The sequence below is a fragment of the Salvelinus alpinus genome, chromosome 6, assembly GCF_045679555.1.
Source record: "Salvelinus alpinus chromosome 6, SLU_Salpinus.1, whole genome shotgun sequence".
Lineage (NCBI taxonomy): Eukaryota > Metazoa > Chordata > Actinopteri > Salmoniformes > Salmonidae > Salvelinus > Salvelinus alpinus.
The window spans coordinates 50,597,345-50,614,018 of record NC_092091.1 but is presented as its reverse complement, the minus strand read 5'-3'; the positions used below and the strand labels follow the sequence as shown (position 1 = coordinate 50,614,018).

General features: G+C 43.6%; 1 pseudogene; it reads left to right on the top strand.

The window, feature by feature from the left end:
- The first annotated feature begins 1,589 nt into the window (after positions 1 to 1,589).
- Positions 1,590 to 16,674, top strand: part of LOC139579707 (exportin-6-like) — a 36,260-nt pseudogene continuing 21,175 nt past the window's right edge.

Below are 16,674 nucleotides of genomic sequence, written 5' to 3'. Positions count from 1 at the left end.
ACCTCTGGCATTCCATTGTAGGATTAACACCATAATGCAAATTAACCAATACATGATTCCTGGCTGGACTGATTCTCAATCTTATTGAGGTCATCCTGTACATATTCCCATGTCAGTCCTGTAATCCCAAGCTCCACTATGATCTTTATCTTCTTAGATTGTCATTTGTCTGTGCAATTGATTACTGTTGTCACAGATGTAACAACCTTCCTCATGTCTCCTACCATTCTTGTTCTCTCCCATTCTACTACCTTCATCACACCCAACCTGCATCTCAATCTGCCCTGGAATACTGGCTCTTCTAGGTGCCTCGCTTGTTTCTGCGTGAACTACCTTCACTGCTTCTGCATACGAGATGAGAGAGAATACAGTAGATGGCACACGTCAAACGTGTGATTTTTGACCCTATGTCATGGGTCACGTGTATATACCCATATATGGGCGTCCTGTCGTTCATTTCTCACGCTTTAGAGTGAGTGTTAATTTATGCATATAGTGCATCTGTTCCTTTGAAGCTGTCATGATGATTGATGTGTAGGGACCTCGTAGAACCTGGGGATGTGTTTGAACATTTCAAAGAGTATGGCCCCCACCCTGTTGTAGTGACCTTAGGGCTGTTGTCTATGAAACAGGAATGTCCGGGGGTATTGGGGGGGCAGACGCATTATAAATATACCCCAGAACACCACAAGCGACCACGATAAACCACTAAAGAAATGAAACATGAATTTTGTGATCAGTGACACACCCGTGATGACCGTAACAACGGAAGCAGGACCTCGGTTGAAACATAAAGGTCAGAGTATAAAGCATCCATATACGATGCGCCAAAAAAAGCGCTTTCTAAATATGCATAGAACCCAAATACCGCCCGCAACTGCGCTGAAAGATCAAGTGATGATGTCTAATGGACAGCTAATGGACAGCTAATGGACAGCAATGGGGTTATCTTTTTGATTACCCGGCCTGTAGAGTGAAACTCTATACCGTAACCGAAGGAGAAGAATATACAGACCAGACTTTAGGAGTGGACTACAGGCTTGAAGACTGGCAGGTGTTTCGCAAGGTGGTGTGTCCAGAACTGAGAATTATCACAAAGGGGTATAGCTTCTTCACGGGCTACGATACCCATTGGGAAGATGCCCATGACTCCTCAGGAAGAATATTTCATAGGGTGAAAATACAAAGAAGGACTTCCATGTGGGTGCGTGGAGTTCCATATCAGCAACAAGGAAATCTACAATGGCAACAACATGGATGGTGGCCTGACTGGGGATTTTAGGTTGCGTATACGTATTCCTTTTAAAAGTTGGGATCTAATGGAATTGAAAATGTTAGTTAGTGGATGATCTTTTTGTACAGAGCCAACAATGGCAGAGCTTTGTTCGGCTAAGGAAGTGCATGATATATACGGATCCTAAGGATTATGATTCAAAGGAACCTCAAGAAGGATCATCCTCAGAAGGGTCAGGCCCCGAAGAAAACTAAGTACGCGTCTGCTACATTAACCACGCCCCGATAGCAAAGGACTGGTTCAACAATAAAAGGAGTGCCCTTAAAGCCTCCGGTTCTTCATTTCGGCATATACCATGTATATTCATATACCATACCAGGACTCCGATACGTCATGGGTACCAGACCCTAAGGACTCTATGCCTCACAGCCCTCCATTCTTCTCCCCCCAGGCAAGCCCCCCGACACCCCCTACATGTACACTGCCTGAGGATGTGTTTGATGGGGTGGTCAGTACTATTTTTGTGGACACCATCAAGGCCTCTGTAGCCGCACTTTTAGACGTGGTGATTGGAGAGTATATAAGAGAAAAATGCATCGGTTGTGAGATCAATCACCCCAGCCAACGACGACAAGGACAGCGGGGCAGATGTTGAAAAACATTTATTATACCCCCTCTAACCCAGGGTCTTAGCCTGGCTATAGCCAAAGAAACAGGTAGCAGGTTAGGCGCTGCTCAAGTGAATGAATGGCTAGCAGAGCAGGATGCTTACACTGCATAAACCTGTGCGAAAACATCCCTTGTCCCAGTTTCAGGCAGATCTATGTGACATGCAGGCCCTTGCAGATAAAAATGATGGAAATCGCTACATGCTAACGGTTATAGATATTTTCTCTAAAATAGAATTTGTAAGGGTCTTAAATAAGTGGGGCACAGGTGACCCGGGCCTTTGACGCTGTCTTGAAGGAAGGAGGAGCCCCCAAGAAAGTGCAGACTGATGGCGGAAAATAATTTTTTTATAATACTTTTCAGAAACTCATGAAGAAGCACAATATCGTATATTTTGCTACAAGTTCGGATTTGAACGCTTCAGTTGTTGAACGCTTTCACAGAACTTTGAAGGAGAGGATTTGGAAATACTTTACAGCTCACAACACACAGATATGTCGATATAGTTCAAGATTTAGTAAATGGTTACAACTACAGCTACCATAAGAGTATATGGATGAAGCCCTCCGAGGTCTCTTCTGAAAACTCTTTTCAAGTCTTTAAAAATCTGTTCCCCCTTTGCCGTAAGAGAAAAATTGATTTTAAATTCATAGTGGGGGACTTGGTACGTATATCCAAGTTGAGGGGTGTTTTCGACAAACAAATGAGCAAGGTTACAGCGACGAGTTGTTCACAGTTACCAAATGTCTACCACGTATACCCCCTGTCTACAAGTTAACCTCCTAGTGATAGGGGGCGGTATTTTGACGTCCGGATGAAAAGCGTGCCCAAAGTCAAATACCTGCTACTCAGGCCCAGAAGCTAGGATATGCATATAATTTGATTAAGATTTGGATAGAAAACACTCAAGTTTCTAAAACTGTTAAAATAATGCCTGTGAGTATAACAGAACTGAAATGGCAGGCGAAACCCGAGGACAACCCCCCCCCCCCCCCCCCCAAAAAAAAAATCATCCTACCACTGATTTCTATGGCTGGCACTTTTATAATAGGGCGAAATCGTGCCCGATTGCAGTTCCTAGGGATTCCACTAGATGTCAACAGTCTTTAGAAAGGGGTTCAGGAGGGATCACGTGACCTCTGAACGAGATGGCCGCATGAACTAGGAGCTCCGCACAAGTAGTTTCCAATTCCTAATCTTACCTCCACTTCAAGTTTAAACTCATTTAGCTTTAGTCAAAAAGTCATGGCGGCTACAAAAGGCGACACTAAAGGTGACATTTTTACCCGGACTCGAGCACTAGCGACGGAAAAAGCCTCCAAGAAGCAGCTAGCTTCAGAAAAAGCTAGCGCCATTAGCCAGGAGCAAGAGGACCCGTTCCCCCCCGAGGCCCAACGAAGGCCAACCTCGCACTCTGTCGAAGACATCTTTTCTGAGCTGAGATCCCAACGTACAGAACTCAACACTAAACTAGATGCCATTAACGCTCAGCTCAGTGCGATAGGGGGCAAGGTGACAATCCTGGAAAATGCTTTGCCTGACATAAACAACAAGATAACCATAAACGCGGGGCGCCTGGACGAGGCAGAGGGGCGAATCCTATCCACGGAAAACTTATTGACAGACGCCATGGAAACAATAGCATATGCTAAAAAAAAAATAGAGCAGCTGGAAGAGAAAACAGAGGACCTGGAAAACAGGGGGCGAAGGAATAATTGTGTTCTATTAAATCTGGGCGAAAAAGAAGAGGGAAACATGCCACTGATCCGCTACCTGCAAGACAAACTTCCCGAGTGGCTCCACCTGTCCACCGACAGACCCATAGAACTCGAGAGAGCTCACCGAGCACTGAGGCCCCCACCAGCAGCCAGACAACCACCGCGCCCAATCACCATACGTTTCTTGAGATTCACCGACAAGGAACGAGTCCTACAGGCGGCGAAAACCAACACCATTACAGTGGGAAACGCCAAACTCACCTTACTCCAGGACCTGTCAGCTGGAATACGCCGAAAGCGCCGAGAGTTTGACGAGGTGAAGAAATGCTCCATTGACCGAGGCATCTTTAGGGGATTCAAATACCCAAACGAGCTCAGGATTCTTCACCAAGGAGCCCTGCGACACTTCAAAACTCCCGAAGAGGCAAAACGTTTTTTGAAAGACAACCCCGGTCAATGAGAAATGGACCAATGACTAAATGCGATTACTATTATTACTAAAGGAGGTAAGACAACATATAGCCGATATCCAAAGACCCACCCGCCCTGCTAAATGTCATTATAGCCGTCTAATCTATATTTATGTTCCTTTAGCTGAGAGGGATAGGCTCCATATTATAACCTAGGCCTACTATATGTAGGCTGGGCTATTGATTTTATTTTCTCCCATTTTTAATGTGGTCTGGACGGGGGCTACGTTGTCATTTACCCAATGCGGGGCGGAGAGGATGAGGCATTTCTTTGGTGGGGAGGGGGAGACGTTGTGCGTTGCTAACTGTTCCCGTTTTTTTTGTTGTTGTTGTTGGAACACAGAATTGTGACTGAGCGGGGAGGTAATAGATCCAACGGGATATGTCGAGTTGTTTGGGAACTCGGCTGGGGTGTTCAGAGACTGTTATTTTATGTAAACCATTTATTTTCCTTTTATGTGAACGCAGCTGTAACTACTATCCACCTTTACCCAGAGATGACTTGCACTAAAGTTCGATTACTGTTCGATGACGATGACTAGTACCTTAAATCTATTGACATGGAACTGCCATGGTCTAGGTCATGCAATAAAACGGAAAAAGATACTATGTGCTCTAAAAAAGGAAAAAGCAGACATCGCGCTATTGCAAGAGACACACCTCTGTGATGCTGAACATGCCAAACTCCGCAGAGCTTGGGTGGGACAGGTGTATTTCTCATCTTTCAAATCCAACAGTAGAGGCACAGCCATACTTATCCATAAGAATGTTCCATTCATAATTGACAAAAACATATCTGATCCGGAGGGGAGATTTATTTTGATAACTGGGTCACTGTATGGGCAACCAATTACTCTCTTAAACATATACGCCCCTAACACAGATACTCCTGCTTTTATGTCGAAAATGATAACCCTGTTCAATGAGCATTGTGTTTCCTTTGGAGTGTTGGCCGGAGATTTTAATTGTACCCTGAACCCAACCCTAGACAAATCATCTCAAGTCCCCACCACAAATCCTAGATCTGCAAAGATGTTGAACTCTCTTACTAAAGAGATGGGACTGATAGATATCTGGAGAGAGACTAATAGCTCATCTATGGACTATACATACTACTCTAATGTCCATAACACCTACTCCCGTATAGATTACATTTTTATCCCAAAGAGTTTCATAAATTCAGCCACGTGTAGAATCGGACCCATAGCGCTTTCGGATCACGCCTTTGTCCACCTCCGCTTTGACCTCTGCAAAAACATCCCGAGGTCAAAGAGCTGGAAATTCAACACCTCCATGCTATCAAACGAAGCATTCCATACATTGGTAACTACATGGATAGACAACTACACACAAGACAATAAAGATTCTCCTGTTTCTCCGGCCACAATGTGGGACGCTGCTAAAGCCACACTAAGAGGTCATCTAATTGCATATGCTTCCTCTAAGAAAAAAGCAATGGAAGCACACAGGCTAGATCTGGAGAGGGAGCTGGAACGCTGTGAAAAAGTACATAAACAATCCACAGACAGCACCTCCTGGAGTCAACTTAAAGCAGCCAAAGCCAAACTGAATTTGGACTATACTCGGGAGATTAAAAAAAAAGTTTTCTTTACTAAACAGAAATACCATGAGTATAGCAATAGGCCTAGTAGATTGCTTGCTTATCAATTAAAAAAAGAGCAGTCAGAGCGTACAATTATGGCTATCCGAACAGCAGAGGACGAGGTCACATATGACCCAAAAAAGATCAATTTAACTTTTCATGATTTTTACTGCAAACTATATACCTCTGAGAGAAAACACACGGAAGCAGAACTCCACTCCTTCCTAGAGGGAATCTCGCTACCTAAACTATCAGAGACTGACCAAGAAGATCTCAACTCCCCCTTCACTCCTGAGGAGATCCTGGAGGCAATTACCTCCATGCCACCTAACAAGTCCCCAGGCCCAGATGGATTCCCCAGAGAGTTCTACAAAGCTTTTTGGCCCCAGCTTAGCCCTATTTTCATGCCAATGCTGGAGGATTTTTGCAAAAACGGAGTTCTCCCAGACTCAATGCGCACAGCTCGCATTACAGTGTTGCTCAAAAAAGACAAGGACCCCCTATCCTGCTCCTCCTTCCGGCCCATAAGCTTGTTGGATTTCGACTACAAAATAATTACCAAATTGCTGGCCAAAAGACTAAACACTCTTCTTCCCAAAATAATAAAAGCGGACCAAACTGGATTTATTAGAGACAGATACTCTTCTGATAACATTCGCCGTCTTTTTGATATTATTGATCAAGTAAACGCACAGAAGACCCCTGTCCTGCTGGCTTCACTGGATGCTGCGAAGGCGTTCGACAGGATGGAGTGGAGCTTTTTGTTCTCAGTCTTAGAAAAGTTCAATATGGGCCCAAACTTTATTAAATGGATCAAATCACTATACTCTCATCCAAATGCCATGGTGACTACTAACGGACTGAACTCTGACAGATTCCCTTTGGGACGGGGCACAAGACAAGGGTGCTCGCTATCCCCCCTGCTCTACTTGTTGGGGGCGGAGCCTCTGGCAGAGTTGATAAGGAGCAATCCAAGTATTACAGGTGTTCCTGCAGGCAGCCTGCAGCACAAGATTTCGCTTTACGCGGATGATGTCTTGCTCTACATATCCAACCCTGAGAAATCCCTTCCTCCCATTTTAGACACAATTGCTCAGTATGGCACGTTTTCAGGTTATAAGATAAATTTTAACAAATCCACTGTCTGCCCTCTCAATATTACACTCACCAGTTCTATGAAGACACTATGCCCATTCCAATGGAAGACACAGGGGTTTCAATACCTTGGGATATTCATAACACCAGATCTGAATAGGCTTTTCAAGGAGAATTATCTTCCACTCCTGGATCGAATCAAAAACAACCTCCAAACCTGGATCTCCCTCCCAATTAGCTTAGTAGGAAGAATTAATGTAATCCGTATGAACATCCTCCCTAGACTGAACTATTTATTTCAGATGCTCCCATGCTATCTCCCAGCTTCCTTTTTCAAAACAATTAACCAAAGCATCACCAAATTTATATGGGGCAATAAAAAACCTAGGATCAAGCTCTCCACTCTATCGAAACCTGAATCTAAGGGCGGTCTTGCCCTTCCCTCCCTTCAATTGTACTACTGGTCTGCCCAAATCCGCAACATGCTAACATGGATCACAAACAGACAAGAGTCAACGTGGATCCAGATAGAAGCCCAATCCTGTGGTTCATTGCCACTAAGCTCAACTATATTCATTAATAACTTTAGTGAAGTGGGCAACATAGCCAAAACATTTGTGATTTACAGCACCCTACTAGCGTGGAGGGACTGTAAGAAATACCTGGGCATCTCCTCCCAAATATGCTCTCACTCGCCTATAGTAGGCAACCCAGACTTGCCAAAAGCCCTGAGGGATGCCAACTTTAATCTTTGGCATACTCTAGGAATCAGGACCTTTTCAGACCTATTTCATCAGAAGACCACTACACTGAAATCCTTTCAAGAGCTCTGCAGTGAATTCAATGTGCCAAGATCCCATTTTTTTAAATATCTTCAAATTAGACATGTCATCTCCTCATTTACTTCCAAGAGGAGGTTTAGAACTCAGTTGAACGAAGTTGAAACCCTTGTCACAGCGCAATCCATTAAAGGCAAAATATCCTATATCTATAGACTCCTTTCTGAGAAAGGAGGCTCCTCCTTTACTCCTTTGAAAATAATCTGGGAAAAGGACCTTGGTCTGACTATCAGTGATGAGTTATGGGCGGAGGTTTGCGACAGGGTATACTGCTCCTCTACTAATGTAAAAATGAAAGAATCGAATTACAAATTTTTGTACAAATTTTATTACACTCCCTTGAGACTCCATAAAATGAAAACAGACATTTCTCCTAACTGTAAAAGATGTACCTCTGAAAGTGGAACCTATATGCATGTATTTTGGAGCTGTAGAGAGATTGCCAGATTTTGGCAATCTATACATACTGCTGCACAGAAAATACTAGATGTACAGTTTGATATGACCCCGTGTCTCTATCTTCTTAATGCCCAGCAGGACTTTGTTCTTGATCCTGACAGAGAAAATTTGCTCATGACCATTACATACTTTGCTAAGAAATGTATCCTTCTATTGTGGGCCTCTAGTACCTCTCCTACATTTAAAATGTGGATTGACCAGATTGTTGACTTTCTCCCTCTTGAAAAGCTCACTTATGACCTCCACAAGAGACAGCCCAAGTTTGATAGACTCTGGTCTCCACTACTCCACTATATCTCAAATTGGACAGAGTGAATGGGGGGATCGGGGAGGTGAGCAGATGCGTGTTGTGTAAGGTGCTGTAAAATCTAAAAACTAATCATTGGCTCGTCATCTCAGCTAAGGCTGGAAATAGCAAATAAGAACCTTGATAGTGCTGCTGCAAGTTCTACATTTTAAATTTTGTTATAATTATTATTTGTGTGTATGTGTGTATGTATGTATATGTAGGTATGTATATATGTATATATATATATATATATATAACATTTTTTTTATTTTTTATTATTATTATTATTTTATTTTTTTAAGTCTGTCACATCTGTGAATGTGGAATGTGTTTGGTTGGTTGTTTGAAAACTTAATAAAACTTTAAATTGAAAAAAAAGAAAGAGGTTCAGGCTGGTTTTTGGAAAAATTTGCCAGAAATTGTAGTTTTTCTAGGTGGCTCCCATTTTGGCTGTAGTGTTTCCAAGCGCGTGAATGAGAGCGCGTTTGGTGTTTTTTTGCTAAATTTATTGTCAATCAGTGTTGCTTCCTAAGTGGACAGTTTGATTTCACAGAAGTGTGATTGACTTGGAGTTACATTGTGTTGTTTAAGTGTTCCCTTTATTTTTTTGAGCAGTGTGTATATATATATATGAATAACCAAAGTTCGAATTTTACAACCAATTTTCCAAAGTCTATAAAGTTATCAGAGGCCCGGGAAGTAGTTCTCAGCGAGATTACATACCCCCATAGTTGATATAATATCAAGGATAAGGACCGTGATTGTTATTGCAAAAGGATATCGGAACCCCCGAAACTTATAATGCTTAAAAAAGGGTTCTATAGAACTGTCGACAGAATCATCTCGGAGTTGAACAAACTCCTAACCCTGAACAATATGGAAATACTCTTGAACTACAACCCTATTCATAAACGTGTACGAATCTCAGGGGCTGCTGATGGGGGTATAAAGACCAGCGGTAATTTAGTTGACATGTTGGGGATGAGTTCCAATAAATGGACGTATGTGAGAGAGAAATTATTCCCATTCCCTGCGGATATACATGCAGGGTTTTACAACATATTTGTGTATACCGACATCATATCCTATCAAAGGGTAGGAGACAGTTATGTGCCCCTCTTGAGAACAGTTCATATAGAGGGGAAGGATGGTGATGTAGTCACTGTTAACCATGACAAGCCACACTATGTACCTGTAAGCAAGAAATATATTGAAAACATTCTGGTTGAGCTTAAAACGGATCAGAACGGAAAATATCGAATTTACTTATGGTAAAACGATTGTAAAACTCCACTTTAGACCCACCAAAACCTCTCTACCTATTTCATATTTTATTAGTATTAAATATATTTTATAAACATAATAGAAATAAATTGAAATAGTTATGGAACACAACCACCATCTCTACCCTAACCGCTATGTCTCATACTATGTTGATCAAGTGGGTAATGGATTGCCCAGCTATCATGGATCCCCGACCATGTACGGTTCGGGGATAAGAGGCATATTTCGTAACCTCTTTAGGATGGTTTTACCATTTATGAAGAGAGGCCTCAGCATAGCCAAACCACATTTAAAACCAGCGGCTAAAAAATATTATAAGTGAGGTTGTATCCAATGCTATGACCAGAAGGGCGTCATCAGATGCCGAGCATCAAGAAGGCTCGGGGCTTATGCTGTTGTCTCGAAGACCAAAAAAGAGACCTCCGGGTATAAGGCGCAGGCCAGCCCCTAAAAAGCGGAGGTTAACCGTTAAAAGAAACTCAAAACTCACTTAAGTCAAAGACAAGGTAAAGTGAGGAGGTCTGGACCAAAAACAGCAAAAAGAATACTCAGAAGTATTTTCTAAAAGAACAAGCAACATGGCTCTTTTACACCGCATGTCCTCTGAAGCTATAAAATCAGAGCTCGATCTTTTCACGGCCGTTGTCCTGTTGGGAGGTGAACCTTCGCCCCAACCTGAGATCCTGAGCGCTTTGGAGCAGATTTTCATCAAGGATCTCTCTGTACTTCACTCCATTCATCTTTCCCTCGATCCTGACCCTGCCGCTGAAAAACATCCCCACAGCATGATGCTGCCACCACAATGCTTCATCGTAGAGATGGTGCCATGTTTCCTCCAGACCTGATGCTTGGCATTCAGGCCAAAGAGTTCAATCTTGGTTTCATCAGACCAGAGAATCTTGCTTCTCATAGTCTGAGAGTCCTTTTGGAGTTTGCCAAAAGGCACCTAGCGGGCTGTCATGTTACTGAGGAGTGGCTTCCGTCTGGCCACATATAGGCATAATTGGTAGAGTGCTGCAGAGATGGTTGTCCTTCTGGAAGGATCTCCCATCACCACAGAGGAACTCTGGAGCTCTATCAGAGTGACCATTGGGTTCTTGGTCACCTCCCTGACCAAGGCCCTTCTCCCCTGATAGCTCAGTGTGTCCGGGCGGCTATCTCTAGGAAGAGTCTTGGTGGTTCCAAACTTCTCTCATTTAAGAATGATGGAGGCCACTGTGTTCTTGGGGACCTTCAATGCTGCATAAATTTTTTTGGTACCCTTCCCTAGATCTGTGCCTCGACACAGTCCTGTCTCGGCGCTCTATGGAAAATGTATTCGGCCTCATGGCTTGGTTTTTGCTCTGAGATGCACTGTCAATTGTGGGACCTTATATAGACTGGTGTGTGCCTTTTCAAATCATATCCAATTAATTGAATTTACCACAGGTAGACTACAATCAAGTTTTAGAAACATCTCAAGGATGATCAATGAAAACAGGATGCACCTGAGCTCAATTTTGAGTCTAACAGCCAAGGATCTGAATACTTATGTAAATAAGGTATTTCATTTTTCATTTTCAAAAAATTCTAAAAACCTGTTCATTTTGTCATTATGGGGTATTGTGTGTAGACTGAGGAGCATTTATTTAATACATTTTAGAATACGCCAAGGGGTTTGAATATTTCATTGATTGTACTGAGTTACATAAGGGGAAATCAGTCAATTAAAAAAAAAATCATTAGGCCCTAATCTATGGCTTTCACATGACTGGGAATACAGATATGCATCTGTAAATGAGCCTCACCACGGGCCTCAGGATTGGTCACTGTATTTTTGTGCATTCAAATTGCCATTGATAAAATGCAATTGAGTTCGTTGTCTGTAGCTTATGCCTGCCCATACCATAACCCCACTGCCACCATGAGGCATTCTGTTCACAACATTGACATCAGCAAACTTCTCGCCCACATGACGCCATACACGTGGTCTGCGGTTTTGTGTCCGGTTGGACATGCTGCCAAAATCTCATAAACGACGTTGGAGGCGATTATGGTAGAGAAATTAACATTCAATTCAGCTCTGGTGGACATTGCTGTATTCAGCATGCCAATTGCATTCTCCCTCAACTTGATGACATCTGTGGCATTGTGTTGTGTGTCAACTGCATATTTTAGTGGCCTTTTATTGTCCCCAGCACAAGGTGCACCTGAGTAATTATCAAATCAAATTGTCACATGTGCCGAATACAACCGGTGTAGACCTTACTGTGAAATGCTTACTTACAAGCCCTTAACCGACAATGCAGTTCAAGAAATATAGTTCAGAAAATATTTACTAAATAAACGAAAGTAATTTTTAAAATAAAAAGTAACACAATAACGAGTCAATGTGCGGGGGTACAAGTTAGTCGAAGTAATTTATACATGTAGGTAGGGGTGAAGTGACTATGCATAGATAATAAATAGTGAGTAGCAGCAGTGTAAAAACAGGGGGCATTTGGGGGGCATTTGATTAATTGTTCAGGAGTCTTGTGGTTTGGGGTAGAAGCTATTAAGGAGCCTTTTGGAACTAGACTTGGCGCTCCAGTACAGCTTACCGTGCGGTAGTAGAGATAAGTCTGACTTGGGTGACTGGAGTCTTTGACAATTTTTTGGGCCTTCCTCTGACACCGCCTAGTATATAGGTCCTGGATGGCAGGAAGCTTGGCCCCAGTGATTTACTGGGTCGTACGCACTACACTCTGTAGCACCTTACGGTCGGATGCCGAGCAGTTTCCGTACCAGGCAGTGATGCAACCGATCAGGATGCTCTCGATAGTGCAGCTGTAGTACCTTTTGAGGATCTGTGGACCCATGCCAAATCTTTTCAGTCTCCTGAGGGGGAAAGGTGTTGTCGTGCCCTCTTCATAACTGTCTTGGTGTGTTTGGACCAAGAGTTCGTTGGTGATGTGGACAGCAACGAATTTGAAGCTCTCAACCCGCTCCACTATAGCCCTGTCGATGTGAATGGAGCGTGTTCGGCGTCCTCCTTTTCCTGTAGTCCACGATCAGCATCTTTGTCTTGCTCACATTGAGGGAGAGGTTGTTGTCCTGGCACCACACTGATCAGGCCTACCACCGCTGTGTCGTCAGCAAACTTAATGATGGTGTTGGAGTCATGCTTCACCACGCAGTCGTGGGTGAACAGGGAGTACAGGAGGGGACTAAGCACGCAACCCCGGGTTGAATCTGCCTGGCAGATGTGCTGTTGCCTACCCTTACCACCTGAGGGCGTCCTGTCAGGAAGTTCAGGATCCAGTTGCAGAGGAAGGTGTTTAGTCCCAGTGTTCTTAGCTTAGTGATGAGCATTGTGGGCACTGTTGTTGAATGCTGAGCTGTAGTCAATGAACAGCATTTTCACACAGGTGTTCCTTTTGTCCAGGTGGGAAAGGGCAGTGTGGAGTGCAATTGAGATTGCGTCATCTGTGGATCTGTTGGGGCGGTATGCGAATTGGAGTGGGTCTAGGGTTTCCGGGATGATGGTGTTGTGACCCATGACCAGCCTTTCAGAATACTTCATGGCTACCGACGTGAGTGCTACTGGGCGGTAGTCATTTAGGCAGGTTATCTTCGCCGCCTTCGATACAGGGTCTGCTTGAAACATGTACTGTAGGTATTACAGACTCTGTCAGGTAGAGGTTGAAAATGTCAGTGAAGACATTTGCTGGTTGGTCCGCTCATGCTCGCAGCACACGTCCTAGTAATCTGTCTGGCCCTGCGGTCTTGTGAATGTTGACCTATTCAAACTTCCGGAATGCTTACAAGGCCCTCCCCCGCCATCCTTTCGGAAATTCTGACCACGACTCCATCTTGCTCCTCCCGTCCTATAGGCAGAAACTCAAACAGGAAGTGCCCGTGCTTTGTACTATTCAATCGGAATCCACTCCTCAGGATTGTTTTTATCACGTGGACTGGGATATGTTCCGGGTAGCTTGCGAAAACAATCTAGATGCATACACGGATACGGTGACTGAGGTCACAGGTGTATAGGAAATGTAGTACCCACTGTGACTATTAAAACCTACCCTAACCAGAAACCGTGGATAGATGGTAACACTCGTGCGAAACTGAAAGGGCGAACCACCGCATTTAACCATGGCAAGGCAGCTGGTAATATGGCAGAATAATAACAGTGTAGTTATTCACTCCGCAAGGCAATCAAACAAGCTAAACGTCAGTATAGAGAGAAAGTGGAGTTACAATTCAATGGCTCAGACACGAGACGTATGTGGCAGGGACTACAGACAATCACGGACTACAAAAGGAAAACCAGCCACAGGCATATTCAATCTCTCCCTATCCCACATCAAGATGGCCACCACATTGTTCCTGTACCCAAGAGGGCAAAGGTAACTTAATGACTATCCCCCTGTAGCACTCAATTCTGTCATCATGAAGTGCTTTGAGAGACTAGAATGGATCATATCACCTCTACCTTACCTGCCACCCTTGACCCACTTCAATTTGCTCACCGCCCCAATAGATCCACAGACAATGCAATCGCCATCACTCTGCACACTGCCCTATCCCATCTGTAAGAATGTTGTTTTATAGACTATAGCTCAGCATTCAACACCATAGTACCCTCCTAGCTCCTCATTAGAGGCCCTGGGTCTGAACCCCGCCCTGTGCAACTGGGTCCTGGACTTCCTGATGGGCCACCCCCAGGTGGTGAAGGTAGGAAACATTACCTCCACTCCGCTGATCCTCAACACTGGGGCCCTACAAGGGTGCGTGCTCAGCCCCCTCCTGTACTCCCCATGACTGCGTGGCCAAACACTTCTTCAAGTCAATCATCAAGTTTGCAGACGACACAACAGTAGTAGGCTTGATTACCAACGATGACAAGACAGCCTACCGGGAGGAGGTGAGGGCTCTCACTCAAGGTCAACAGAACAAAGGAGATGAGCGTGGCCTTCAGGAAACGGCAGAGGGTGCACCCCCCCTATCTACATCGACGGGACCACAGTGGAGAAGGTGGAAAGTTTCAAAGTCATTGGCGTACACATCACTGACAAACTGAAATGGACCACCCACACAGACAGTGTGGTGAAGAAGGCGCAACAGAGCATCTTCAACCTCAGGAGGCTAAAGACATTTGGCCTGCACCTAAAACCCTCACAAATTTTTACAGATGCACAATTGAAAGCATCCTGTCGGGCTGTATCACCACCTGGTACAGCAACTGCAACCTCAAGGCTCTCCAGAGGTTGGTGTGGTCTGCACAACGAATCAACACCGGTAGAATCAACACAGGTAGACCTCATAGTGGCCTGATGAATTGTCATCAAAGACAGGTTCATAAGGCATTCATGACCCATATAGGCTTAAGGTTGAATTTAGGGGAGCAGGCAATGTATTCCTATGGGGAGAGAAGTCATTGCAAACTGTTTGATGTAAACACCTTCTTTTCACTGTTAAGGGTTAATGCCACACAGTCAAGGTTAGGCTTGCACAGATCGGGAGGACTTCAAGGAACGTTCCTGAGGCCGAATTGTGCTTCTAGCCCTAACGGTTCTCTCACTGTCACCCAAAAGCACTTGAAATTTAGGGCCAGGCTTCATTATGGGCCTACTTTTTAATCACGGTCGCTACGCTCAGACCGAGCGAGCTACTGTCAAGCGGGGCATCTCGTTGAACTCGGCACAGCCTAGAGATTATGGTAATGCCATTGCATGCCATTTGGGGAGAAATGTTGGGAGAAATGACTGATTTACAGTTCATGAGGGTTGCCTAATCACACATATGAAGTTTGGAAAGATGTTATTTTTTTAACCCTTCGAAACAGCCCCTATGACCACAATTTAAGGCACTACCAGTTGACACAGGAATCTGAAAGTGAACACATATCCTCCGTGGGGTAGCCGCTTACAGAATACTGAGTTTTAAGTCTTTACGTTAAGAACTGACTTATTTACAGAGGGTTGAATGAGTGTGTTATTTCAGAAAATCACAGAAATCACGTAGAGCTCCGAAACCCACTTTAACGGATTCGTCTGAACATGCCGCAACTGGATCTGTAACTTTTTTGGGGGAAAAAAACACATTTCTTTGACCATTTACCAATTATACATTGTGCGATTTCTCGTAAAGTACGATAGATAAATGGCTGGTTCTTTTTTTTCCTGACACCGTAGGTTCATGTACTTTGACGTGAAGCGGTCAAATTAGCGCTCTATTTTCGTTTTTGACCTTTAATCCCAGAAAAATTGCCTTAACTCAAAAAGCGTTGAGGCCTTGACGCCATCTTGTTTCTGGGCTAACAGCCCATTAGGCCAAACCTATGCTCACCAGGTTTCGTCTTCAAAGTATTTTTTGTTTAGGAGAAATGGCCATGTCATGATTGGTGATGTTTTGTACATTTGCAATAAGAATCCATTCGCCATCTGGTGGAATTTACCGGGACAGAGGAAAAATGACCAAAATTAGAACATTTTAGTTAGTTAAAGAAAAAAGTGAAAAGAAGGAAGCCTATACAGAATACAATATATTCCAAAACATACATCCTGTTTGCAATGAGGCACTAAAGTAAAACTGCAAAAAATTTATTTAATGTCCTTTATACAGAACATTAAGTTTGGGGCATATCCAACACATCACTGAGTACCACTCTTCATATTTTCAAGCATGGTGGTGGCTGCGTGTTATCGGTATGCTTGTCATCGACAAGGACTAAGGATTTTTTTATGATAAAAAGAAATCTGCTTGAAAAGCTATGGTCCCTGGTCTTCCTCTTGATTATGGCTGTTTAGGAATGATCAACAACCAACTTGACAGAGCTTGGATAATTTGTTTGTTCAAATATTGTACAATTCAAGTGTGCAAAGCCCTTAGAGACATACCCAGAAAGACTTACAGCTGTAAACACTGCCAAAGGTAATTCTAACGTGTTGACTTGGGTGTTCAAATATACCCTTATGTAAATGAGACGTATTTATTTCATTTTCAATTAACTTGCAAATATTTCTAAAAACATGTTTTCACTTTGTCATT